Below are 27,325 nucleotides of genomic sequence, written 5' to 3' on the forward strand. Positions count from 1 at the left end.
GTTGCCAAAATTCACAACGACAGAGATACACACCAGTTTTTCTACTAGTAATGATAGGTAGGAACAAATAATCTTTGTGTTTGAAGTACCTTGAATTATTAACACATTAAACAAATATATGCGCAGTACACAAGGAAATAGGTTAAACACACTGAGAGGACATTGCTTTGTGGAAAACAACTATGGAAAGCAATTTTGTTGCTTTCCTGAAGGTCAGGGAGAAGAAATTAGCCAGAAATCCACTCCATAAGCCAAGCACTGCATTTTTCCACTTTAAAGTTAGCTTAGCTGAAGGAACATCATCCGCTGGGGTAAGGGAATGGGAATTCTTACATTTTAATGACTTCACAGTAATGAGGAACACAAATAATGTACGTGTGCATTGGCCTGGAATAACACAAAGTATTTAAGAAGTATGAGTTGCTAAGATGATATTGGTCACCAAGCAGCAGGAGACTTTCAGAATTCATTGTGGTTATTTGCATGAAGTTTGCAATTTTACTTTGATTTAACCACATACTTATTCAAGCACTGCAAATGACTTCTCTGAATTGTCTCAGAAGGCAGTTATAACCTTGTACTGTTCTTGGGGATCAGAAATATTATTGCTCATCTCCTGACATCAGCAGATTTTGGCCTTCTTAAAAGATGCTGAGGGGAGCACATGGGCAACCCTCCCCAAAACAAACCTGTACTTTTCAACAAATTATTAGTTTACTTTTCTTCCCAGCCAGAGCTCCTCTGTCCTTGGTACTAGCATTTTAAATCTGCAGGAATGTGCACATTTTTCTAACTCGTAAGAGCGTAGAAGGAGTTCCTTGAAATCTGACTTCCAGTAACATCCTCCAGGCTAGATATCTGCCTGGCCTAGTTCTGTCAGATGTCATGATATCAACAATTTGCATCTTTAGCAGCCTAGGACAGGGCAGCAAACTCTTAGCAGAATGAAACATATAATAGAGATCTGAAGAGAGCATGAAACCAACCACAGGGAGGCAAGACAAAATACAAATCAGATTCACAAAATATGAAGCAAAGTGAGTGTGAGTCACTTGGAGAAAAAAAGAGGAGACTGTTTCTAAACAGTCCAGTTTGAGGATATTTCTCAGTGCTCTGATGTAAAGCAGAAGAACTTATTATGTAATGCAATGGAAAACATAGCCAAATGTACAGCTCTGAGCAAATGATTAGTTGAAACAATGACTCAACTCAAACAAAAATCTGTTCTGCTGCTTTGAATATCAACAAATTGAGCACTATTACACTAATGAGAGATTTGAGAGACCTCCACCAGCACCACTCTGACCTCCTTGCACAGTTACTTGAGGCCTGTCTGTGCAAAAGTCTCAGCTGACAGCAATTTGAGCTGTGGAACAAAAGAAGGGATGTGGAACTCAATTATCCAACAACAGATCTCCACTGAAATCAATGCAATTGTGTCACATGAGACTTTGGCTGGCAGCCCCTTAAGTCTGCACAGAGGGAACCATCCCCTCAAAAACGCATGCTGAAATGAAGCAGACAGGGAATAGTGCAGACAATGAAATACAATTCTGTGCCAGAAATATGCTCAGTGGGCTCCAGTTTCCTCTCCCTCAAACTGGTCTTACCCCTAGGTACTTCCATGAGTAGTACTCCTGACTTGTGTGAGGCCAGATTAGATCAGATCAGCCCAGAGCATTCTTTGCAAAGAGAAATTTCTGCACCATGCAATCAAGAAAATGTTCATATTTAACTCTCCATATCAAAGTGAAATAGTGACAGTTGCTCATGCTAGCAGAACAAGCTTTCTCTGTGTGAGACAGCTTAAGTTGGACACTTAGCACTTCAATCTGACACTAAGGCTTCATTTTTATCAGTTTGGTAGGGCATATGAAGAAGTTTCATATTTTTACTTTAAGTGCAAGTTATAGATATCTGTATCCGTCTACACACAAACACAGTTTAAGGGCTCCTGCACATATTCAGAGAAATGTAAATCAATCTTAGTGTAAAAGATAATCGGACCATAACCTGGAAAGCACTGTACTCATTTCGAGTCAGTTCCCTCTTCTTACAGATGAGCTTTTACCCATCCAAACAGTGCCAGTGGGACCATTAGTAAGGTATTCAGTAACACGGATATGTATTCACAGCCATATTTGGGGAGATTCCAGTCAAATCAAAGTAAACTGACTTTGTCCAAACTGATCTTCCTTGGTGCTGTCATGGCATTGCTATCCCAGAAGCGCAGGGCTTTTGCAAATGCAGAAAGTGCAGTTGCACTGAGTTTCCTGAATTGCAAGAGCCTAGGCAGCAGTTCCCATGATGGTGAAAACACAGAAAAGCACTGCTAGCTGGCTGGTAGAAAACCGCATTTCCTTGTTTCTGCCAAAGATCCTGTCAAATCCCAGTGTACTGCTACTACATGGACAGCATGTGAAATAAAGGCCCGAGTGTGACAAGTGTAAAGAATGTCTAATGCATTTGAGAATGGCTCTCTCTAGGTCTTGCATTCTTTATATCAGACCTGGAACTGTGGCACTTCTGGTACTGGGTCACTGTGATTGCCTTGCTAACCTGTAAAGTGCACAAGTGTACATCCTAATTAATGCTTGGCAGTGGAAATATAAATCCCCTGGCTTGTAGATGGCATATACTCCTATAAACACTTAACTTGGCCACAAATCTGGAAAAATAGATAGGACACTCATAAGGAGTGCTTGGCATAGGAAATGCCAGCATTTTTTCCTGGAAGCTGCTTACATTGCCAAAATACTTCAATAAGAGGCATGATCTGAGACCTTTCCCTTAATATGCATCCTGCTCTCATCTGATTTGTAGTCTACAGTGTGCAGCATTCATTCTGAGTTAAACTTGAATTACTGTAATCCAAGCAATGCAGAAAGGAAATACACGCCACAAGCAAGGAGAAACATGCATTAAGCTGTCGCATCAAGAGCAAGGGGTTGCCTACACATCACAGACTACCTTTATATCTTTCTTGGCATAGACTTTTGTCACAGAGCACAGAGAAGCTATTTAGGAGGATACAGCATACCCAAAAGGGGCCATTTTTCAAAAGAACCAGGAAAAACAAAGAACCAGTGCAAAGTAGACATGGAGCTCCTCTTGAAAGCCTGGCAAACTGACTTCCGACAGAGTGAAATCATGCTAGCCCAACGGCCTGGAATGATGGAAGATAACCACGGAAGTCTTGCATTGCAGCATTCAGCGCCACGTCCCGAAACCGAGGCGCCTACCCTCGCAGCTACCCCCTGAGTGCTATGCCCAATAGCATTCACCTCGCAGCTGGCTTTCTCACCTGCTATTCTGCATCCTGTCCTCGAGGAAAGCCCAAATCTGCTCGACAAAATCTGCCTGTTTCAAGTTCTTTTAATATCTTTGGAATGAAAAGAGAACTTTTTCTTGGAAAAGAAATTTCTTGAATCCATTTGCAGCAGGGGTTCCTTAATGATGGAAATTACTGTTTAACCAGTTCTAGTGGGTAGATAGGGAAACAATTTCAGGTTAATTTTCATTTATACACAAATGAAGACATTTACATCCACTTTTAGCTTTATGCTGCCAGACTGGTATAAGAAAGCCTAAGTTGAAGAGCCAAGCTTTTGGGGGATTAATATTATCATTACTATCCTAACTCCATAAGAAAATTAGCATTTGTAATTTTAGGTTTATGAGTTTATTATGTTCTGGTGTGTCTTGGGATAGAGCATAGACAAATGTTCGAGCACTTTGTGAATCGAAGCCATTAAAATGGAATTTCCCAGGCACCCAATTTCAGACTCCTTTGAACATCTTGGCTGATATCTACACACGAATAGTCAATGCCACAGCTACAACCTGGCATGGGGAAGAGAGACTGCTACAACAGACCTTTTTCATGACCACGATACAAGTATTTGTTTTTAAAATCTGTATTTAAAAGATTTCTGTCCCACCACCCTGTACTTTCTACTCAATTACTAAAAAGGCTATGTTTTCTAAGCATGAAACAATATCATTTTTGTCAAGGGTTTAGAAACCGAGCACTTATACGAACTGAAGAAAGCTTCCTTTCTCTTCCCTGTGCAGTTCTGGTTGCAGGGAAAGAGCTTTCTGTGTGAGTAATCTTTCTAAGTAGGAAGCAGAGCTCCCCTATTGCTAGGGAAGAATGGACCTCCAGTAGGCTAATATGTGATGGATGACTGAATGCAAACTTGGCAACGTTGTTCTCCGTTCTCTAAAGAATACAAAATGCCACAGGCTATTCGTACACAGGGACTTGCTAGTTGAAAGTTCTGAAAACTTGGCAACATCTTACATTAGTTTAATTGAAACTACAGTGGCAAGACAATTAAGGATGCAAATTTCTTGCAACCAAATCAACTCAGGGTGAATTTATCTCTGGAGATTGACTTACATGTAAGCCAAACAAAAATAAAATGGAAGAATATTTTCATTGATTCTATGGCCTGAACAACAAAATCTTGCATTTATGATGGTCTGTAACCTCAAACCTCATATATTTACCAGTTTTCTTTTAAGACACTAGAACCACTGTCAGACAGGTAACTGAAGCTATATTTCTTTTTGTGTTTCATCAGCAATGTGATATGAAACATGTAGGAGAGAGAAAGGGGATGCATACAGAAACACAGTAAAGTACTACATTAAGTCTATATCTAGTTATTATGGCATACAGATCATTCCATTATATGTATATTGTGATGAGTTTTCCCCAACTAACAAATATCAAAAAGGGACCTCAAGTAAAACTCAGCTTTGCCTGTTCAGCAGAGGAATCCGTATTATATTCCTTCTTTCAAGGTCCAGATATTTTCTGCTGGGCCAAGAGACACCTCTCGTTGGGCAGGATCGCTTTCGGACTCCCCCTCCCCAGCCTGCCCACTCTGCACAGTGTAGTTACATCATACATTGAGAGATTTCACTAGCTGGAAGAATGCCCAGTTTTTAACTTTTCCCACATGTGGAAGGCATTTAATTTCAGCTCAGATGGAACAGAGGTTCGAACGCAGGAGTGGACAGCGAGCACTCTGAACTAGGGGAAGTTCCACTTGTGTAAACCCCAGAGCTCAGTGGAAACCAAGACAGCTCAATGTTGTCTCTCAGGGTTGCTCATTTTTCTTCTTTCTGCTACTTTTGCTCCTCAAAGAACAGCCTTCTTCCTTCTTCTTTTGTCTTCACCACACACAGAATTTTTTTGAACTGCTAATAATAGCAATTGTAAGCTCTTTATGACAAAGAGCATCACTTACTGTGTCTATTCATTTTTTCTAATACAGTGAGGCCCTAAAATGCCATAGCGATAGTAATAACATCATCAACTTCTAATAAAGTCCTATCCAAAGCCTGCGTAAGGAAAGGGCATCAGTAGATATCAAAGCAGTTTAACCAATTCAATTACATCTTATAAACTCAAAACTGACCTGTGCAAGTCTCTTGTTTTTCAATTCTTGACCTCAAATTTTTATTTTTTCTGTCTAGAATTAAAAGTTATCAATCTCACAGTTACTTGTACTGACTTTTCATATTTATGAGCCTGGATCATGATAACATATTGATTGGCCCATTGAATTGTATCACTCTGATTACCAGCTCCCTTACCCAGCTTCCTATCTTGTTACTTGGTAACGATGCTTTTGCTGCAAAATTGTCAGCCACTTTCCTTAGAAGTACTTTAAAATATCCCTGTAGTTATTACATTTTACAGTATTTTACAGTACATTTTCTGTAGTTTGTAACCACTGCTTTTGATGACAACCATCAGACCTTGAGAAAGGTGTGCTAAAAATCACACCAGAAATTAAGTCTGAGAAAGTACAAGTTGATAAATCAGAGCACAGTTTTTAAAGTCCAATGGGTCAGTCTGCCACAGTTCAAAACAAAAGCTGTTTTATTATTGGAAAGCTGAGATGTCTAAGTTTCTAGCAATATAAATCATGCATGTCTAAGGCTAGAGCTTTATGAGACACTGGATCTTAAAACTGTCAATGGCCCGTTGGTTTAGCAGCCCTTTAGCTTAGCAGCACGGTGATGTCATATGTCCAAGGTCAAATATATCAAGTCGCAGATTTCAAACTGTAGATTAATTTTTAACCATTCTTAATTTCTCATGTTTTGTAGCATACCGTGTAAGACAGATAAATGGGCAACTGACAATGAGACAGAGACCACCATCTGCATTTACTTGTATTTCTAAATGAAACTTTTAACCTAGACAGGTATCAGGGTTCACAAAGGAAAACAGTCCATGGAATGATCACTATTTCTACCTTACATTTCTGCTAGTGGAGGTCATCCATTTACACCAGACAACTCCGTTATACAATCCAGTACACTGCACTGCCATTTAGCACAATTACACTTCTGAACATACCCTACAAAGTCACACCAACAGACATACTCTTGGGTTGTACCAGAAAAACAGCAGAACATTGTACCAGCAGGTCTGTTATTTCACACGGTGTTACCAGAAAGGATGAAAGAGTTAAAGGTCTGGCTCCAAAGCAACATCACTACTTCAGATGCATGCTCTTCAGTTTTGCTTTGATTTTGGGAAGGAAAAAGGAAAAGAATTAGAATCAGTCCTGAGAAGTACAGAACCTGCTACCTAATCTGCTCTTCTGGAAACTATATGTTTCTCAGCAGATCCATTGGCTCTTCTACAGTTTTGGAAGCACTGATAAAGTAATTCTAGAGTTATAGGATTAAGGACTGGAACTTGGAAATAATTTTCTCCAGCATGAAAGGAGTCAGAGAATGAAATTAAAGACCAAAAAAATCTGGCAAATGAGTGATAAAGTGCTGAGGATAGGGAATATGAGTGTCTGTGACAGTGGGTAAAAGAAGTCCCCTGTATAACTCTTCATTCTGTCCGTTTTCAGGTGCTAACCTCCTTGGTCCCTTCCTGAGTGGATGAGGCAGAGGTGTAACTGCTGCAAAGGGGACTTGCTATCAGCTCCCTGATAACTCTGCAAGTATTTTCAAAATTCATTGCCTGGGTGGCCAGCTGCAGACTTATTCCCTTCTTTTGGCTAAGCACATTCATTTGATCAAACATTTGCTCCTCAGTTCCTGTTATCAGCAAGAAGAAAATAAATTAAAAAAAAAAAAAAACTTATAACCCACTTCTGCAAGCGTTCCTGGAATTCAAAGCAGCGTGACTAGTCCCCACTATCCAACTCATTCACAAACTACAGTGCCCTTAAGATTTCACAGCTCTAAAAGAGAAATGCAGGACCCCTGCATAATAAAACAAACAATGCAAAAACATTAATCAGGAAGCACGTAAAATGAATTCCTATTATTTAATACAAATTTTTAAAAACCATCTAGAAAAAACAAATACAAACAACAGCTCAACAACAGGTCTATACAATTAGTTTTTTTTTTTTTTTTTTTTTTTTAATAAGGGAGAAGTTGATAAATACTTTTATTGTGCTTCTTGTTCTGATGATGTCTCCACCGTGTGAGAGGACACATCATGGTCATGTCAGTCTGAACATAATAGCTTCCTGCGTGGTACAATACAGACTTTTGAAAAGTTTAGAATACCTGCCAAAAAGCTCCATCTCCCAGGGGCCAGAGAGTAAATCAGGCAGGGAAAACTCTACAAAGGTGATGCAAAGTACATTTTTGAATATATAAGCATAATTTCTAAATGAAGCCAGGTGCTATGACCTTCCCCCAGTCAACCTTTCCATTTCAAGTCAATCTGAGCCTTACTGGTAAGCGCAGAGTGTCATGCTGAAAAACTCAGTGCACAAGGAAGCAAGCAGTTAAGAAAAGGCAGACACACACGCACTGTAAATCAAGAGTCTCGGTTTTTCCATGATGATGGCAGAATTTCACCCTCCCCCTGCTCACAACCCACACATTTAAGCCCTTGGTAATCAGATACCAGCTGAACCTTCCTTTGTCTTTTGCTGCTCACTACAGAGTCAGAAGTTACTGTACTCCTGAAAGAAACTGCAGGTGGGAGGAAGGTGACAAAGCCTTCAGTGCAAATAAGTAGGCAGGCAGCAAATCAAAAAGAAAAAGATCCTGACTTCTCAAATTGTATACAATAGCACAGGAAGGTCACCTGGAAGGTTTAAGGAGCTAATTTAATCTGATAGGTGGGGTGAAGATGGGGAAAATGCATTATTTCACTAGCCAAGAGGGAATCCCACGCACTACTGGTTTTGCAGCCATCCTGTCGGTTAGGTTTTCATCTAGATTTCTGCAGATGTCCAGTGTCCAACTAACCCATCCATCATTCATTCATTAGTTCAAATTAATACCATTGAAATACTTATTGCGTCGTTCTTACACTGGATAATAAAGACAAACTAAAGGCAGGCATGCTCCAAATTTTAAAAAATTTCCCTGGTAAGACCCCTGCCTTTTCAGGCTGAATAGAGTCATAGCAGTGAAGGTCATGACAGAACACTGTGGTACTGCAAACTCGGGGGGTCGAAGAGCTCCTGATTTTTTAATTCAGGAAGGAAGCAGACTTACCTTACAGGCTCTGACAGAGATTAGATCCCGCTGTGAGCAGCCTCCATGAAATAAATATGATGTTAAAGTCAGCTATCGGGCTTCCGACTTTGTTGCTGTCCTGTCAAAATGCAGAAAAGTTGTATTGCCTGATACTGTGTGTGTGTGTGTGTGTGTGTGAAAGACAGAAGTGTTTGACAGTAAGGCAAACTGGTCAGATCAGCCAGATTCTGCTGGGTTTATATAGCTGAGCTGCAAATCCTGATCCTTGGCTCATTCCACTGTAATAGGATGCCTGAAGGCATTTTTTTCAGTTTTGCTTTAAAGGAACAGCCTCTCTCTTTGGCTTAGCTTCTGAAAGACACACACACACTCACACACGCAGTCACAGACAGACACACATACAAAAAAAGAATTTGCATGCAATTTATGGCTAAAGAAGGAAACCCCTGAACCATGAAAAAAAGAAAGTCAGCTCAGGGCAAATGACTCAGAAAGCAGAATATTTTCCTTGCAGCATCAGCGAAGTACATTATCAGGAGCTTTAATCCCTTCATCCTCATTATTTTAACATTACCAGAAGAGTAACAAAATTAAATAAAATCAGCAGACTCGCAAGTAAGATTTCAATTCCAGAAACACCTAGAGGACATAGTGGGTCAGATGGCCAGCTAACGTAAATCAACCACACTCCATTTACACAAGCTGAGGGTCTGGCAATCTCACATAACTTCAAGTTCGTCATCTCAGTGCACTGCTTCTGCTCGCTCAACAGCTCTATGGAAAAGAGAGGAGAAAGCAAGGAAAAGTTGAGTGAGCCTAGTCTGACTCTGTAAAGAAGAGAGAAAAGCCCAGAGAGGAGAACACAGGAGGGCTTCCCTTTCTTCACAGATCTGATAAAAAGAGATTATGTGCCTGGGGTGTGTGTGCGCGTGTCCGTGTGCATGTGAGTAAAGATAATCTGTCCCCTTTTGTGAGGCTTATGTTTTTTTTAGTCAGTGCATTCTCTCCGCTTCCCATCCCAGAGCTATCAGTAACACACAGACTACTCATCGGGGAGCATTTCACAGGCAGTTGTTCTCTCCCAACCACCCTTGAACCTCAGGCTTGTGGCTAAGAGTTAAAATCACAGTTGAAGGATTCTCATTAACACCGATTTTCCTCCTACCAGACACCAAAAATCTGCCTCCTATTCCTCTACACTTCATCCTACTTGTTTTGTTTGTTTGTTTGTTTGTGAATATTGGTGCAGTTAATCCTCAAACATACACTTCTTGAGTGAAGGACAAAGCTGCTCTTCTGTTTGTGAATTAGGAAGCATAAAAATGCTTTTAGAGACAATGAATATGCTACAAAGTGATTTCAATAGGCTATGGGACAAGTCTATGAGAAAGCAATAGGACTTTCCCCTGGAACAGGATGAAGATGCTCACAAGGATTATACTTGGATGCTAGGGTCCTTCCAATCTTTTTTTTTTTCCTTTCTGAATGAATCTCCTCTCAGCTGGCTTTTCCCAGGCTTCATGGACTTACCTCATGTTCTGGCACATCAGAATTTTTCCTCTTTGCTGCTTTATAGGCACAGCAGAACCAGAAAGATTGGCCTACCCTACATGCCTAGGAAAGGACAGGACGATTCCTGACCCTGAAGGTCTAAAACTTTAGAATCAGTATTTTTGTAGACCATATAACCTTAAATCTACTTAAACCCATTTTTCTGTGGTTTTCAGACATAACATTGATCTCCTCTATTTATCAACTGGTGTCTAACATTACAGCTGAGGTCATGTTGCATCACTGTCCTCAGCAGGTGGCACAAATTCTGGTCACTTCTAAATAGATACTGATTAAAACAAACCCAACCAACCAAACAAAAAACCCCAAAGCACTAAGAGGAAAAAAAAAGCTTTTAGAAGTATTTACACATGATTTTTGCAAAAAACAGATCCTATATCTTCAAGTAGCTACAGAATTGGTCAAAAACCACTGAAGTTGAAAGTTGCAGTAAAAATAGAGATGTATCTCTCAGCCTTTAATAAATACCTATGTCCAACTTCTTTTCTGATGTTTTTGACATACTATTTCAAAGCAATCATGCCCTAATAGAAGAAACTGGAGATGGTTTTGGAGATACCGTCAAAATTGTTGGTTAATCCCAAACAAAAGTATCAAGTCCTCTTTGACTGCTAATTTCTCCACAGTAAGTCTTGTTTTGGACATCTCCACCAATTCCAAAGGCAATGGGGTCAGCATACACAGCCCCCTGTAATTCTCCAATTTTTGTGTAACATTCTTCTCATAAGATACTCAGCTGGACTCTCGTGCCAGCTGACATTATCTCTCCCTATTGCATAGTCCTATGAAAGTCAATTAGAATTGTACTGAAGGACAAAAACTGTGAGATGTTACACAATTCGTCCAATAAAGCCTGATGGGGACTCAGAAAAGGCAGTTCCCCATACAAGGAGCCATTTGCTGCCTCTGACTTCTGCAGTCAGTTGACATGCATTTGAAGAACACACACTATTTCATTGTCCATATCCACAAGACTAAACAAGATGGTTAAAGCTTTTGTGTAAACCGTGGAAAGCAATTTGCAGGATTTGGGATTTTTAGCAGTTGTTAGTATCAGCTTTTCTGCTGCTATTTGTTTAATCAAAATTTAAACCATTTTTTTTTTCTCCAGTCTTTCTCTACACACTCATCTTCTGACTTCAAACAACATGCCATATGAGATAAGTCTCAGGTAAGAGTTCAGGCCTGTTCTTGTTTTATCTTTTCTGGCTCACTCATCCTTAATCATACTCTGCTGCAAACATTGAATGATACCTTGACTCAGAAGCAAAAGATAACATGAAAGAACAGGAAAATCTTTTTTAATCAGAAAGATACCTAAGTTGTGATCGTTAATAAGCAGGATAAAAGCTGATTTCTGTGCCTTATGGTATCCTCTGTCATTAGATAAATGTGGATAGCAATTGGAATTTTTTTAATGAAAAGATGAGAGAGAAAGCAAAGGAATACTGAACTTCCAAGGCTGCACTTATGAAATCACATTGGAGATGAAATTCAAGCACCTAGCGAAGGCCATAGTGGACAGACAAATCTAAGAACATGATATTCATGAAAGGATGAGACACACCTCAATTCATTATTCTGGAAAATACTAGTGAACTGCACAAAACATGCTCATGGGTACCTTAGGACAAAATTGTTGCAGTACAGGTAATTTGACTTAGTCCCAGTTTAATACCTGTGCTGGTTCACCAAAGCCTCAAAATAATCTACTTCATAGCAGAATGTTTCACAGTGTGAAAACTGTCCTGAAAGTGAAAAGCTGTGAACACAGTGGGAATTAACATATAACTTCTGTAGCCAGAGAGATCTTTAGCCAGGCACATAATGCAACAGATTTCAGTAACATGCAGATGGGAATCATCTCTTGGGCTACCATCTTATCTGGTGCTTCTCAATTGATTTCCTACTAATTTGCAGCAAATAATTTTTCCAGTGAATTCACTGCTACCTGCTTGGGAATCATTCGCAAAACAAACTTTTGTTTTTTTATGAATATATTTCTTATTTAAAATCACTCAGTACTGCTCCATAAGAAGGCACCTCAACTTATTTTCCAGAAAATATTTGAACTATTGTTTTAAATATTTGCTATTTGTAGTTTGCTATTCCTGTTGTCTCTTCAGCAGTATTTTTCCTTCCTTGTTTTAATGTGCCCCAAATCTAACAAGAGCTTACAGACATGGCAAACTTTCCAGCATGGCTACTTGTTCAGTGATTATATCTGAGAATACCAATTTATATAGGTATGCACAGAACTCCCTCTCCCAAATGTTGCAAACACTGATGTAACCATGTTCAGCCATGTTGAAGAAGAGTTTGATTTGAGCCTGGACTGCTTCTGGTAATTTCAACCCATGCTGAAAGGTACAAAAGCACCCAGTATTCTGATAACAGAGAATGTAGAAGCTCATACCTAACCCCAAAGAATTCTGATCAATGTAGATTAATCCAGTATCTGAAAGTACAAGTTGGCAATCACTTCTGAGAACCATAGTACTGAGAACTTGGGCAGAATCAACCGCACATATAAAGATAATAAAGTTGAGGCCCCATAATATCCAATAAAATGTTAAAGATCAAAGATCATGCTAGTCAATAAAATTACAAAACGTATTTAAAAATTGGGGGATTTTTCAAAGACGATCTCCAGAGAGGAAAAGTAAATTTCCCCTATTATTTGGAATTATTATCATTATCCTCAAGATATTTCCCAAGGGTTACATTTATCCCCTAAATGAAGAAATACAAAGCAGCTGCTTAAAAGTAGACCTGTTGGGTTGCATACTGCTTGCACGCAGGAAGCTGATTGTGACAGATGTTCATTTAATCTTTCCTTAACTATTCTTTCAAGAGCTGAGTATGTCTTGGCAGCATTTACATGGCTTGAGAAGCCTGCAAATTGGATCTGAAAGACGAGGCAATTGAGAAAACATTGATGCTTAATAAATTTATTTCAAATTCTCTTTCCACAGTAGTGAAAAGAAGCTATGTGCTTGCTAAGGATACACAGGAGCAGAGCCAGGTGACATGGGTGCTAATGCAATCTCTGCCATACTCTGAATCACACCTTGATCATATTCTTTCCTCTCTTTCCCTGTTCTATAAAACCAACCTAAATGCACAGCAACGCGTTGCTAGTACAAACTAGAGAAGAATTTGCTGTTAGTGCTGAAATGTTTAGAAAGAATTTTGATAGCACTATGCAAAATTCACACAAGAAAATCAAAGCTTCTCTGCAAAAAATAATGAGCGAACCAAGAAAAACAACTTTGCCATTGCATAAATATTTTCCATCGAAACTGCTGGTGCCAGATTCTATTACACAGAGTAACCTCTGATCTACATATCTTCAGCACTTATCATATTTGCAGTAGGCTTTATTAGAAGTTTATGAGACAAAATATGGTTTTCACTATGTGTCAAAATAGCAAAAGAGAGATGAGGAACAATATGCCAAGTTGCTGAGGACTGAGGGTGAAAAAGAAGTTTACTACATGGGATGGAATAAAGGTTTAACAGCATGTTAGCATTACTTACGAGTAGCTAAGCCATAAATGACACAGGCAAACTTTCACAACTTACTGCCAGTAAAGGTTTCATCCTGTACCACGACAATGGCACTCTAGTACTTGAGCTCATGAAAATACTTAAGCACGTGCCTCTATTCATCCCCAAATACTTAAGTAAACTCTCCTATAATCATGGGTTTACCCCCACTGATGCCAATTTTCCAGCTAATCATGTTAAACGTATGCTTGCTGAGCAGGAAGTTTCCCCAGTGAAACTCTAAGTAAGAATCATAGCAAAGTGAAGTTCACAGTGCATATTCATTCTATATGAAAGATGTTCAAATACAATGGTTTTTATCAGTATATGTCCTAAAACAATGACAAGAAGGATTCCTAGTTCCAATAAAGACTTGAGGACAGCCATACAGCTTACGCCTATGTGCCCACACTTACACACCCTTTGCTAGAAACTGTGATGCGCATTCACCCAACTGTCATCACAGGAGGTTTGTCTTGGGAGGCATATAGTCTATATTAGCCACAGGATTGGTGTCAGAGATCATGAGCACTCCCTTAGATAGAGATGAGGAGATCTAGTGCATGTACTACTTGAAAAACGTAGCTCTCCACAGAATGTGATAGTAATGTTACACTGATTTGTAGCTCAGTATGTCAAGTAAGGTTTGTTTAACAAGAATACGTTTTATCTGGATAGGAATATGATGATGCTCGTCAGAAATGCCCTCATTATGCTATTCTATACCCCTCCCAGCAAAACAGCCTTAGGCACTCTATAACCTTTGATGTTCTCCTGGACTAAGCGATGGCCCTGAAGAGCTCTGCAGTAAAGAAAAATAGAAAATTAGTTTCATAAGTTAAAATGAAGAGACACATTTAGTCTCAACTACATCTTTCATACAAAAATGTCAAAGCACTTGCATGGAAAAAGAATGAGACGGGACCTTTTAAAGTTAATACTGTCTTTCCCTAGGGCAGAACGAGCTATACTGGAACCAGCAAAGATTAGTAAAATGAGCTCTGTAAAAGAGAATAGTACTTTTTGTAGGGGAAACTGCCCTCAAATTAACCATGATGTCAGTGCCAGAATGAGAAATCAAAGATTGTGACTTGGCTTTGTGGCCTCGAGCCAGAAGCCTATGTGACAAATTTGATGTTTTCTGGCTATCCATACTGAAATACACAACATTCTGATTCTGTTACCTTAGGATGAAGGACTCTTTTAGGGAAAACAGGATCGAAAAATTCTTTCCTAGTAAGGGAAAAAGATTACAACTCAGTTTAGTCACTCATGCTTCAGGGAATGCTGTCAATTAATCTTAAAAATGTACTTGGCCTGGCTAGACGATAGCTGTTTAACACAAAACCCATACTAAGCGTACACATGCAGAAAGATGAAACAGAAGAGAAACTTCATAAGCATTTTGATCCATGGGATTAAAGCTGGTGGGAAAGACAATCACTCTGCAGTGACTATATTCTGCTAAGAGATAATACGTACTGGCTGTCAAGGTAACTGTGCACAGTTTTGAAAGTAGAAAGCTCATCATCATTGCTGTCTTAATGTTGAAACGAACCCTGACACAGGAAAGTGTACAGACGCCTCTTGAAATTAAGTAAAAGCTACTGTTTAACCATCATACCAACCATCTCATTACCATGGCATTCCTGTGACTGAAGGTAAACAAGGACATGGACAACTAGTGTTTAGGTTCTTCAGTCAATATTCAGTCAACATCATCTGTAGAAGACCCACTGGAAGATAAGCTCCACTTGTATGTGATGGTAAGCAGACACACAGCGTCTGTCTCAAAAAGTCTGACCGTCTTCCATTAGGACAGTCCCGATCCACTGACAAAAATAAGAGGAACAAAATCAATTAAAAGCACCCCAGAAAGAGACCAATAGGTCTGTTTGTCTGTCCTTTAAGTCAAAAGCCATGGGAAGCTTAGAGAATGGCTCAGTCCAAACACCAGAAATCCTCAAGCTAGAGAGTCTTGCATGGTTCAATATCTATCCACAGAAATATTTCTCTGCTTCAATAGACGTGTGTTTATTTTCACATTATCTGATAATTTTGCTTTCTGTTTTAAATTAACCTCTACATTAAAAGACAGATGAACATATATGTAACACAAGAGAATACTTGTAATATAAAGAAAAGAATAAAAACATCACACACTATTAATGAATAAAAATAATCATTTTCCACTCTTCACGTGTTGTCAGTATTTTTAGAACTGCAGCTACACGTCAGTAATGTAAGAAAAAGGTAGAGGCACTTAGAAATAATCAGATCAGTAGTACCTTTCAGACTATTCCAAATTCATAGCTTAGGCTCAGTTATATAAAAAGCAAGGATTTGAAAAGGTGATGAAAATTTCTAGTCTGAAGGAGACTAAAAATTCCCTTTATAACGCTAGTCCTAGACACTTATATCCCTAGTATTCAAAGTATATTCTAAAAATGTGCTTTAAAATAATACGTCAGCCTCAAATTAGCAAAATTTTTGACCCATCTGTCCAGTTTTTGAGTGGCAGATGAAGTCATTATAAAAAGTCAAGAATCTGGCTGATGGAGAACTGATTGTTTTCTTTGTAATTCTTAGCCTCTCCAATCAGTCGAAGAGGTGAAAGGTTCATGGAAACAGTCGAGAGACAAGCCAGACAGCGGGCTGTTCAACCTGCACAGCCTTTGTACAGAGCAGCCCAGTGTTTCAGCGTGAGAGTTGGTACTAATATATTCAATTTCAAGCAAGAAGCAAATTCAGCTGTCGAACCTCAGGTTCAAGGTTAATGTCTCGGGAGCGGAGGGGAAGGATCCTGTAGGTACAATACACATGTATCCTTGAAACATAATGTTGGCTTCCTAGCCTAAAATAAAGAGATTTTTACAGCTATGTTTGCTGCACTGCTGCTTTGGTTATTGAAAATGTAACAAGAAATAGGGTCAAGGAAAAGCAGAGATGAGAAAATTTGTACTTGAATTCCCACCTCCTTCCTGTCTTGCTGATTTTTAGCAAAAAGCACTAATTAGCAACTCCCTCCCCTCTGTTGTTTTTTCTCAGTGTTGTCCCCTGACCAGCTGGGATGTCACATCCAAGCTGTCAAAGGCTGGCAAGCAACCTCACGCTGTGCAATTAAGCCCACATCGCTCACTGGCGTGCTCAGAAAGCTGTTCATCCCCAGTGTGCACTCAGCTACATGGAGATACGAGCATGATCCAACCGCAAGAGAGCGATGGAGGAAGGAGAGCCGACAGCAGCTGGGGCAGAGCTCTCCTCCCATGGGCATGGTGGTGCGGAGGAAGACAAGCTCCTTCTGCTCCCTTCTCATGCAACATGCTGCACCGTGTCACTGCATTAAGTTGCTTGCGGTGAGGTCACATCGTAAAAGTGGACAAAAAGAGCAGAGGGAGGCACTTATCCTCGTCTTTCTCCCAGCATTTCCGGTAAGAGCCCATACACCTCTCCTCACATCCTGCGCTTGGTTTCTTCTGGGACCAACGGGAAACCTCAAAGCAGATGGATTTTAACTTACTTGCATTCTCTATAGCTAACTCAGGTTTCATTAAAGACAGCTGTAATTCCAGACTTTTTTGAATAGGTTAGCTCAGTTCTTTCTTTGTTTTTATATCTCTAGAGATCTAGGCTTAACAATAATTTTGAACCAAGGAATGAAGGAGAGTTTGTCAGAAGCATCTAATTGTCATCAATTTGACACACAAAATTACAAAATTGAACTCTGAGCACCAACCCTTTCTTATTCCCCAGTTCTTCACACAGGCAGCAGCATCCACCCTAGCCTGACACTGGGGCACATCAGATAGCACAGCAATAAGCAGAATATGTGCTAGAGACAGACAGTGGTGCAGAGCTGGTTAACACTTACACCCTTTAGCACATTCTACAAAATTCAGCACCTTCATCTCTTCGTAAGTTCGGGCTCCGTTAACATTAACAGCTGAAGAACACATTTAGTTTAAACCTTTTCCCTTGCTCAGAATGGTCTTTCTTAGGTCAGACTTAAAATTGCCTCTCTTTGAGAGCTAGCAAGAAACGCAAACCTTCTACCAGGGAACAAGCCAAATCACTCTAGGCTGAAAATCAGGATGCTTACAATCTATGTAATACGCCACAACAGGAATCATGTGTGCTGCTTTTATTCTGAATATGTTTCTTTTATTCTCAAGCTTCTGGAGTGCAAGTTATATGACAGTGTTGCGCAAACATTCTTCCAAAACTTCGTTTACAGAATTGAAATTAGCTGAATGCACAAATTCAATTCACTAAGGAACTGACAAGTTTCCTTTTCTGGACTTACAGTATCAACTTAAAGTGTTAATAACACTATGTTTTCAAAACAACCAATAGAGCGGAAAATTCTTGTCGCTTGTTGCAGGGATAAATTCAGTTTGTCAGTTATTCCAGACGAATGGCTGTTGTTGCCTATACTGAGGAATGCACAAAAGCAAACAGCTAAGATAAGAGTCTAACCAACAGGAGAGAAGAGTTCCTGCTGCAGATCTCTGTTCTCTCCAAAACAGCCCAGATTTTGTTAGAGTGCAGGTAACTTCCTCATATCTAAAGCAATTTTTAGGGCATTTTCATTATGAAGTGTTACAGTTATTTCCACTGTTACTTGATCAAATCACATGTATTTTGGCAAAGTCAGTGCTTCCCATAAGACCAACTTCTAAAAACTGATGCCTAGAGAACAGAGAGAGGATGCAGAACCAATGTCGGTATCCAATTCCAAATATTTTATTTCCTCTTTAAAAGCTTTTTACAGATGCTATTATGAGAAGTCTGGGATTAGAAATACTCAGGTAACAGCCAGTGCTTTAGCATCCCAAAATGAACATGTCCAAGATTGCTCATTACACTTAGGAAGTGATTCCATTTGGAAAAGCCAACAAGATATACCACGTCATGAATTCCAGTCAATTACGGCTGAATTCAGCCCACATCCTCCTGCTGTAGTTTTCCACCACCTCAACTCAGTAACAGCTAGATAGAAACGTTGTGTGTCTCATTACCCATCGTTAAATGAAATAAAATTAAAAATGAAACATGGTGGGAAATCAAAATGCAGTGCGTTAAGCAACTTGGATTCAAACTTGGCCTTTGGCCAAAGCACAGAAGCACTTAAGGACTTTATGCATATTTCTTTGATACCATCATAACTCCTCTTTTTCTTTTCTTTTCTTTTTTTCCCCCTCTGTCTACACTGGTAGTCTCTGTTCCCAATTTGCTGTGTAATGAAGTGACACAGGGTTTAGGAACGTCCCCTGGAACAAACTACCAACCCCCACCGCCTACTGTGACGGAGACTCATGACTGACTTCATGGCACCCGGGACTAACAAGCTCAGAGCTACTGCTGCAGCCCTGGCAAGAATGAAAAAAAGCAACAGACTCCATACGTCTGTCCCAGCGCTGAGGGGGGGGAAGTGAGTGAGGACAGATTTTCCATTCTATAGCCAGAGGCCCATCTTACGGGAAATTTCAGTCAGTAAAAGCAAAATGTTACTGGAATGTTGCCTTCCTTGAGCTTGCATGGAATTTATTATTATTATTAAATTTGGAGAAACAGGTGTGAAAAATTCATCTCTTTCCCCATGAGGCTTGTCCAGACACTGCAAATTGCGTGGACTCTGCAAGACGCAAAAGGGCTTCTGTCTGGCAGTGTTACCTACAGATCGTACCTGTTTCTAATTAGCTGTGGGTGACCCACCCCCACTCCGCCCACCCCAAGACAAGGAATTAGCAAGTCAGGAGGAAAGCATTTGGCAATAATAGTGATATTGTCTGCTGAAACAAGCTGCCAAATAACTTCCTTTGTACTCAAAGTATCCCATGAGGTAGCTGGAGAAGTTAAGCTGGGACATCTTAGTGCTTTGTGAGAGGCCTCAATGCAAATAAATCCGCCTCTGTAGGTCAAGGATGCTCAGCCTGACTGAGAGACTACCATGAAATGACACAGAGCCCCTATTAAACTGCCAGCTGCCCTTCTGATTTAGGTGAGGTGGCACGTACCGGCTTTGTGGAGCTAGAAAGCGTCTTTGCTGTTTGTGCCACCTCCTCAACCATGCTCTCAAATCTCAGGTCCTCAAGGCAGGACCTCAGGATGGATCTGAACCCTTACTGCGCTGACCTGCTCTTGCTAGCAGAAGAGGTGAACACAACATGATCCATTTCAATACTCTTTAAGTGTCACTTTAAATGGCTTGATAAGCATTTCCAACCAGTCAAGAGTGGGAGCTGCTGTGAAAGAGCCCATGTCCTATTTAAGAGATGTGTCACTAGTCTGGAGTACTTAATAATGTTAAGGTGAAAAGTTTCTGAGTACACTAGTGTGTATCAGAGCAGCAGGCAGTCAGACAGCAACAGCAAAGTAACTAAAGAAAAACGTCTTTCGCTTTATTCTGTGGAGCCCTCTATTATAAATTGCCTATGTTTAATGACATGTAACAGCTCAGGAAGGATCACACAATAGCCTTTACTCTCTTCAGTGGCTGCACAGATGGCAGAGACATGGATTCAGGTGGTCCCTTTTATCTGTATGTTTACCCTCAGGCACCTGTGCCTGTTCCAACACTGTGGTAAAGATGAGGAAAAGAAAAATCTTATTTTTGGCATCTACTGATCGACAAAAGCAACAGTCCATTAACTACGGCAAAATGCCACGAGTTGCTTCCTCAGCTAACCTGTGTCCTTTTCAGAAGACTGCAAGGGTTGTAGTATAGCAGCTATATCAAGGAGATCAAAAGACAACACAGATATCTTCCGGGTTTCCTCTTTTGAGAGCAGCCCAAGGAATTAAAATCTTCTCTTGCCTATTGTTCATAAGACTCAGACGATTAAGAAGCCTGCCCCTGCCCATGGGCTCGCCAGAAGGGCCAGGGCAGGGTGGTGGTGACTCCAGGCCTATACACAGGGGTGTGTGTATACACACACACAAAACAAATTCCTGCACCTCCCTTTCCCTTTTTGCTTCTAGCCATTGTACTTGTTTTCTATGCACTTACCCAAGATGATAATGTACGACCTGCATTTATTCCAAAGTTAATTTGCTCTCCAAATAAGAGACTTTGTTACTGAAAGAAATGTTTTAAAACCACGTAAATCTTAATACTGTGGTTTTTTTCAAAGTTGGGTGCTGGATTACCCTATAGTCAGAGCTTTTCTCAGAGGGAATGTTGTAAGTCAAGTGTTAGTTCTATAATTAACCCATTTAGAGACAAGTTACTGGAGTGGCTGGACTGCTCTCTAGACCTGATCTTGCAATTCTTATTTTACTACAGAGTCTGATGAAGTGGCTCATATATCACATACATCTTTTAAGTTTTTTTTTGTTTTGTTTTGTTTTGTTTTTTTTTTTTTGATTTTTTTTTTTTGATTTACCATGAAATTAAACCTCTTACCTCATTAAAGAAGAATATGATGAAAGGGAAATCTATTTCAAAGGAAGCAGATACTGTTACCGCAGTGGCATGGGACTGCCTAACCTCCGGATTGCTGTGGATTTAAGCAGAATGTGGGAGTCAACAAAAAAGTCAACATGTTTTAACCAGGCAGGAAGGGGTTGAGGGAAAGGAGAACAATCAGGAGCACATTCTGATCTTACTTAAAGGGGTGTAAATCCAAAACAGTTTGCCTGAAGCCAGTGACATTGCTCCACATTTTGGGTTGTGTAAATGAGCTTGGAACCTGGCCTCCTAAGTGACAAGTAAAAAGTTTGATGTTCTAGACCGGAGGAGAGGAAGTGGTTAATGTTTCACCATGCTGCAAAAAACCAACTGTGTCAACAGACTATATTCCACCTGGAGGAAGAAAGTTTCTAAATGTGGTTGGATTGACATCAGAAACACATAGGTGCGGCCTCCCACCATAGTATCAGAAAACACAAGGGGAGACATAATACCTCAATGGAATATTATTTTTTCCCTGAAAATATGAATAATGTGATCATTGAAAGTGTGGTTTAGGGAGTCTCACAACCGAGGGTGGTGCAAGTCTCAAATTCCTTCACAGGTTAATAGCTCTATTTGGAGAAAATGTCAACAAGCTGGACATGACTGCAAAGCTTTCTCCAAATGCCTCCAGGACAATTCAGCTGGAAACGGGGCTGAGCACAGCATGAGACCCAGCTGTCCTCAGAGAACTCCAGGGCTTGCTGGGCCTAATTGAACCGTTTCCTTCCCTAGATAAATGCAAGTAGCACAAGAGTTTTTGAGGACTTAAAAATTTAAAATGACTACAAATAACATATTTAATATTCCAAAAAGGTCATCAATGAAAGCTCCTCATCACAGATCTATCAAAGATCGAAGAGAATGACTGGACAAAGACCACAATTTCTGTTCTCCAAAGAAGGGGGTATACACAGCTTGTGTTTTTCAAGTCTGAGACCACCTACGCCACCACGTTAGAAAGGCACTTGGCTCTTACACCTCAAGGTTGTTCAAGGCTGGAAAGTCAGACACATTTTCATGTAACTAGTTGTTTCTCTGATGAGAGTGTGTCAGGCATTTGCCAGAAAGACAAATACAGTAACCATCTTTGCTGGGAGCAGAGGCCCACACTCAGAACGGCTGTGTTAAGGGGAGAGGGAGGCCTTAGAATATATAGGGAATATATAAACAGGAATAATGTTTTTCTCCTCCTCAGGGCATGTGGCACACTCAGCAACCTCTGCAATCATACACTCAGAATAAGCCTGCTCAGTATGTCCAACTCATACCAGAATGCTACCAAAGCCTCTTCTTCACTGAGAAACATCACACCTAGGTGATTGTACACTGCTTCCACAGTTAAAATCTTTTCATTCCTCACGCCTTCAGTGAAAAGGACTGAGAGAAGCTGGTCTTTGTACCTCTTGTTCCACCAACCAGGCATTATCAACCATATACTTGCTCATTCAGTCTGAATTCAAGATCCAGATTATGGTTCAGAAACAGCTTGTAAAGAGGTTTCCTGCTGCTTGATAAACTATCCTTGTACCGCATACAGCTCCTGCAAACAGATGTAGCCTCTCAAGTTTGTCTCCTCTAAAAAAAAACATGCAGCAGCTTATCTCATGCATACTTCCAGGGCAGATAAACTCTGTGGTTTGCTCTGTAAAGAGTTTTTTTTTGTTTTTGTTTTTTTTCTTTTTTAGCTGAATACTTTCAGAAACAATGTCCTAGCTCTACTAGGTAGGTTTTAAGGCCCACTGAACTTTTGAATTGAAGCTTTCACACTCCTTTCCTCCTATATCGATCCCAGTACAGTCATGCAGTGCATCCAACCGCATCACATGGTTTCCACCCTCCTCTTCAGAAACGTCAATGTTCTTGTCCTCCTCTTGCACTTGGAGTTACCTAAATCTTACCTTTGTGAAAACTTATTTCTGATGTTCTCTTAGTAAGTAACATAGATGAGCTCTACCCCAAGTTGTCCGTATACCCTCGGAAGAGGGCAGGTCTGCATGTGCACTCACATGGGATCCCTCTCGTCTCCAGTTATTTTCTCCATGAACTAAATGTTCACAGTAAAGACTGAGCAAATTCCAGTCTATAGAATCATACAGCTTCTGTACAATTTGCTACTTCAATATATCCAAGTGAATCAAACAATGAGGTTTACCCTTAGTTATAATTGTCACGTAAGGACATACTATCTCTTTTTACAGAAGGTAAACTGAAGCATGAGACAGCAAGTGTACAGCTGACTCAGGAATCAGTTTTTCTGCATCTCAGTCCAGAATCCTAGAAACTGAACTCTGTTTTCTCATCTTCAAAAAAATTTTTAGTTTTAAATGAATTTAAGAAAATGTTTGCAGGATAAAAGAAACAGCTCATGAGCTCATAGCTGTTCTCATCTTACAGGAAGTTGCAACTGTTCTGATTAAACTGGTGTGTGCGTGTTACTGGGGCATAAAAAATCTGATTAAATCCTGCTCCTCATCATGGAATATATGTATGTGTGTATGTATAATTTTTTTGAAAGATCCTGACAACACGGATCAGGATCATTCTATCAGGATGACAATGACAACAGTAGTAGCAGCAATAGAAACCCTTTACTCTTGTCTTAGTCACTATACAGAGCTATGCAATACTGCTTGGTTACCACGGGAAAATCAATGACATCATCCTGAAATTTTTCTGTTTAATATAACGTTTTCTTTTCTGTCCTTTTCCCAAATACGCTGTTTCTTGACACAAAAACAAAAGCAGTAGAGAGCTTGAAGGTTCTTCAATGAAGGTTCACAGCATGCCACAACCAGCAATCTGTCTGTCCATCCATCCCCTCCCAGGCAAACAGTTCTTATGACAGATTTACCTTCATCTCCAGTATACATAGACTGGTACTCATATCCCAGCCTCAGTCTTTCCAGCTAAGGAAACTCCAGTCACTCTCATGAAATCAGACTTGGCTCAACTGGTGGCTTAGCTTTTTGGACAGCCCTTACTGTTGTTCTTAATACATAGTAATCTCATTACACCTGTGAATCCCATGCACCTGCAAAAGGGAGCAGAGTGCCCCTTGGCTTTACCAAAGTCTGATTTGTTCAGGGATCAGAACCACAGCTGCTGATGACTGCTAACACTTTTTGGCACATTATTAGCCAATATTAATAAATGCTGTGGTAATGCAGACATATAGACAGGAATTAACAAAATTATTTGTTTAAAGTGACCATATGGTCTCTCAATCAATCGTTTTACAACGGTATTGCCAGTGGCAAGTTATTTGGGTTTTGATATCTTGGCAAACTGAAATTCAAAATTGTGACTGCAGCTTATACAGATTTGCACCAGCTAGTCCTAGACTAGATGGCAAAGGGAACAATGAATGTGAAGATGTGGAAAAATATTTTTTCCATACAGACCTTTTTGGTAACAGGCTGTTTCACAACCTGGAAGTCACTGCAGGTATGTTCCACAATCCCAGGAGAGGTCTGAAGCCTATTTTGAGCCCTGCTGCAGTCCTGCTACTTGAGTCTTACCACCAGAATTGGGAAATTTATAGTGCATGCAGTTAAGCCAAGATTAGACTGCTATGATACCTTTGGCTTGCAGTACAGACGTACCCAAAAGCTCCACTTAAGTGTCTGGTTCTTTCAAATAGAAAGAGAAAATAAAACAAAGATTACTGCAAAATACCAGAAACTCCTAGAAAATGAAGCATTTCCTGGAGTTACTTTTGGCCTGTGATTTCTCCTGTCTGCCAGGGGTTTGGGCTGCACCTAAGCTGGATATTGCAATGCCATGTAAGTCCCATCAGAGAGCAAGGAGAACAGTTCTGCACTGATTATATACCCTTGCTTGAATTTCCTCAGCAAGATAAGTAGGGATTTTCCATCTCTCATGATCATTCCTGACTGGCTGTAGTGATTTCCCACAAGTTACTGAGCACTTACAAGAACAGGACAACTGAATTGAGCCTGACAATATACATATATATGTATGTATGTATGTGTGTATATACATATATATATATATATATATATATGTATAAGCTAGGCACATATTTGAAAATCTCACTCGCCTCCACATCAGATAAAAAAAAATCTAAATAATAAAGTAGCCCAAGTCTGCAAGTAAACTTTGCAAATTTTTCTGCAGTGATGGGAAATTCTTTGCTTCAGCTACCACCAAGTTCTTTTTTGAACATCAGCTTCTCCATAGATGCTTCTAGGTTAGCCCAGAAAAAGAAAACGGAGGTCTTCAGTCTCTTAGTTATAGATCTCTGCTGGACAGGCAACTACTCAGGCATACAAAAGCATTTTGGGGTGCCTACACACAACAAAACATATGACTGCTACATTGCTTTCCGATTAGATTACTTTCAGCTTGGTGGCACAGATAACGCCTGCAATAAGCAGGTGGCAGTGGGCAGTTAGGCTGGCAGGGAGATTACCACTAAGTCTACTGGAGACTGTATCACATAATGTGGTGGCTCTCTGGTATTGAAATCTGCCACATATTTTAAAAGTCCTTGCTATTCATGCCACCAGTTTGAAGTTTATTTTGCAGTTACACACACATATATTACAATCAGCTCTTTGTTTTGCTGCACAGGCCGCCGGTATGCGAGGACAGAAAGGAAAGGCAGACTCGGAATGGGTCCTATGCAGGCTTCTTTCAAAGTAGCTGGAAGAGCCCTGAAGTTATAACATGAATGGCAACAAAACTATTCAGTGTTCAATATTCACAAACTCTTTAAGCTGCAAAACCTTAACAAAGTCATACCATAAGATAACAGAAATATCGCAATGATTCTGAGGTGGTAAATGCTCTCTCTATAATGACATCTCCAATTCACGGAAATTCGTTTGTACCTACTAAACATTGCTTTGGCTCCCATCTACACTGTCTGGCTAAGATTTACTACAAACAAGTCTTCTGCAGACATTCTTGAATCATCATTAATTCAGGGTTCCCTTGAGATAAGAAAGGGGGGTGAAAGAACCCTTTTAACGGTTCTCATACCTTCTGAGCTCCAAAGTAGGAAAAATCCTGTCGGCATATTGCTCAATGACACTGAGTTCAACAGCAGCAAGCAAAAGTGATGTCATCAAAGGCAGTAACTCTGTTTCTCGGAGATATTTGGATTAAAAAGACAATGTGGGGGGACTGATCTCATTTTGTAAGAATCCCTGCTATAAACAGATTAGCAAATTATTGTGACAGATAGTAAGCCATTTGTGAGAATGTTTACCACTGAATTCCAGAGGCCAGGATCTGTCCAACTCCATCATCTTAAAATGTAACCAATGAGTAGAGACTTCCAGGAATCGCACACTGGTGAGGAAGGTGCCGGCAATGCAGGCTGGAAGCTAGAAGATGACCGGAGAAGAGGGGGTGAAGGGTCACGCTTTCCCAACTCTTGCTCCAGGGATGAGGTTTAAAAGCCAGAGGATAGGAAGCCAAAAAGCTAAACACATCTGGTTGTGCAGGCGTGTTAGCCAGACGGGTTTGACAGATGGATCTGTGCCTACAAAACAGCTCCCTAAGGTGTCAGGCTAGCACCGCAAGTGAAAGATGATGTTTGGTTTGATCTTTATCTACATCAGAATGTTGTGGCACTTTCTCGCTACAGTAATATATTTAGGTATTAGGGTAGGAGAGTCTCACAAGTATTGGATGGAAATGCTTGCACAGATAGTCTCATTCAGGAAAAATAATAAATATTTCAGCAAATAAATATTTCAATAATGTATGTCACATTCATACTGGTGATCAGTGTGATCAATAAATTGTGCTTTAATTACAATTCTTACCTTTTAAAGCATCTTCTACCTGAAACCCACACTGCTCTGTCACTCTCACAGTAAAGTTCTTTACTGTGGGAAGGGGGAACCCTTTCCCAAACTTTTCTCAAGTCAAAGAATCATTTTTTTCTAACAACTCCACAACAAGAGTCAGATCCCAAACTTGCAGATACTTACAAATACAGCTGACTACAACCCTCTGGGCAGCTCCATTATAATATCTAGTTCGTTGGTGTCATACTGACTCACTGGGATCCCATGCACAAGGCAGAACGAAGCAGAGGGGTTATTACAGCCAACAGGGAACAAACACATCACTGAGGAAAAATTTCTGCTTTCAACAAACCAAAGAATTTCCTCCTGCAATTCAATGTATTAATATCAATACAGGACTAATTCCCAGCTTGAAACAGGCATCCTCTGTGCAGCTATTCATCTACTGCTCTAGAGTTTCGGAATGATATGTAAGAGCCAGCAA

At 40.1% G+C, this 27,325-nt stretch overlaps 1 protein-coding gene across 3 annotated transcripts in view; it reads right to left on the reverse strand.

Moving 5' to 3' along the window:
* TNC (tenascin C) overlaps nucleotides 1-8,717 on the reverse strand; it is a 73,602-nt gene extending 64,885 nt beyond the window's left edge. Inside the window, exon 1 of one of the 3 annotated variants that reach the window (XM_062590672.1) lies at nucleotides 8,503-8,717. The gene's annotated coding sequence lies outside the window, so the exon portion shown is untranslated. The remainder of the gene's footprint in view (nucleotides 1-8,502) is intronic. The other 2 variants (XM_062590670.1, XM_062590671.1) reach the window with 2 other exon arrangements.
* Between the last annotated feature and the right edge of the window lie 18,608 nt (nucleotides 8,718-27,325).

Source organism: Rhea pennata, chromosome 18, assembly GCF_028389875.1.
Source record: "Rhea pennata isolate bPtePen1 chromosome 18, bPtePen1.pri, whole genome shotgun sequence".
NCBI lineage: Eukaryota > Metazoa > Chordata > Aves > Rheiformes > Rheidae > Rhea > Rhea pennata.